This window comes from Penaeus japonicus, unplaced genomic scaffold (genome assembly GCF_977035675.1).
Source record: "Penaeus japonicus unplaced genomic scaffold, GWHDUDI00000001_assembly GWHDUDI00000013, whole genome shotgun sequence".
Lineage (NCBI taxonomy): Eukaryota > Metazoa > Arthropoda > Malacostraca > Decapoda > Penaeidae > Penaeus > Penaeus japonicus.
In genome coordinates this window covers 42,815,874-42,818,373 of record NW_028234415.1, presented here as the reverse complement: position 1 = coordinate 42,818,373, position 2,500 = coordinate 42,815,874, and positions in this window count along the sequence as shown.

Sequence of the window (2,500 nt, the reverse complement as noted above, 5' to 3'; positions counted from 1 at the left end):
TTATCATCAATATTATTATCATTATTTTCATTAATATCATTGTCGTCATCATCACCATTATCATTATTATTATGACCCTCATTACTGTGTGACCTGTATAGGTAGAATTACCGTTGAACACCGTGACAGTTATTATCATTGTCGTTAAGATTATCATTATTATCATTATCATGACCATTATTAGTAATAGTATCATCATTATTATTAGCATTGCAGACTTATTTAACTATTTATTCATTATCATTATCATTTATTATCATTAATTATCACTATCATTATTATCATTATCATTATCACTGTATTATGATATGGCAGATTTCAGATTTAGTCAGTGTAAAAATAAAACAATATAGTCAGCCATATATATCAATACATATCAAATTAAAAAAAAAATACAACTACAATAACTCCCACGAGACACGAAACAATATTCATAATCCTGATGCAATAAATTCAAGTGAAATGAACAGAAAGGCTTAAAATGAGCTTTAAAACTTCAATGCCGAACCGCCTGCGACCCGGTCTTGTTACGAAGGAATATTCCATCACCTTCTAATGCGGAAACCCTTTAACAAAATTTAATTTGTCTCGTAAATGATAATGATAATTACTCCCCCCCCACCCACCCACCCACCCGCCCTAAACGTGCACGTTACAACTACAAGAAGAGAATTTAAGAGAAAATCAAAGAAAAAAATAGAATATTGTAGTTTAGTTTAACATGTACGATTTAACTTCAAAGTCACTCCGTCTTATTTTTTTTTATTTAGTTTTTTTTTTTTTTTTTTTTTTCATTTTCGTCTTGTAGAAAATCAAAAGAAATTCCATAGGATTATTCCGATGGCTTCTAGACAAGGTATAAGTACCAGGATATAATGATTAATTACATGTACATCTTCATGTGATTATGGTACCATGGTAAGTCTGGCCAAGTGGATGGTTATTATACGGTAGACCAGTTAACGACTGGTTATAGTGGTTTGCATCGGGGTGGGGGGGGGGTGATGGTGACGTCAGTAGCTATAGTTATTATCAGTGTTGTTACTGTTGTTTTGTTATTATTGTTGTTGTTATTGCTGTTGTTGTTATCATTATTATTCTTGTTTTATTAGTATTATTATTTTCATGATTAGCATTATCATTATGTTAATTGTGATAATTAAGATAATTATGATGATTATCATTATTATCATTATCGTTGTCTTTATCCTTATCAGTAATATTATTGCTATCATCATTATCATCATTGACATTATCCTCATCACTACTGATACCATTATCATTATTAATGTTATTACTGTCATTATCATTACTACCATTGTAATCATTATTATTATTATCATCATCATCATTATTATTGTTATTATCATCAGTACCATCAATATTATGATAATTATCTATAAAGCCCCGTCCACACCAGGATACTTTGTTTGGAAACATTGTTTCCAAACTGTATGCAAACTGTTTGGAAACTGTATGGAAACAGTTTGTAAACTGTTTGGAAACATTGTTTCCAAACAGTTTGCATACAGTTTGGAAACAATATTTCACCTGTATCTGTTTCCCATCCAGAATGGGAAACATTGTGTGTGTGTGTGTGTGTGTGTGTGTGTGTGTGTGTGTGTGTGTGTGTGTGTGTGTGTGTGTGTGTGTGTGTATGTGTGTGTGTGTGTGTGTGTTTTCGCGCGCGTGGTGACAATGAATCACTCAGTACCCGCACGAAGCTTGGAGTGACCATGTGGTCAACAGAAAAAAACTCTACAGTTAATTGAATTACTCCATTCATCCCCAGTATTGTGGGAAGAATATATATATATATATATATATATATATATATATATAATATATATATATATATATATATATGTATATATATATATATGTATATATATATATATATACTATATATATATATATATATATATATATATATATATATATATAGTATATATATATATATATATATATATATATATACATATATGTATATATATATATACATATATATATACATATATATACAAACATATGTGTATATATATACTATATATATATATATATATATATATATATATATATATATATATATATATATATATATATATATATATATATATAATATATATATTATTTATTATAATCATGTATATATATACAATATGTATATATATATATATATACATATATATATATATATATATATATTATATATATATATATTATATATATAATATATATATATATATATATATTATATATATATATATATATATAGACGACAATGAGGTGTGGACAGGAAACATTGTTTGGAAACTGTTTCCAAACAGTTTGCAAACTGTTTGGAAACAGTTTTCGGAAACAGCTTGCATACAGTTTGGAAACAATGTTTCCAAACAAAGTATCCTGGTGTGGACGGGGCTTTAGGATGGCATGGTGTTGACTTTCATACTTTGAATTATGTTTATCAAAATTATCAGTTATCTACAACAAACAAATCCGT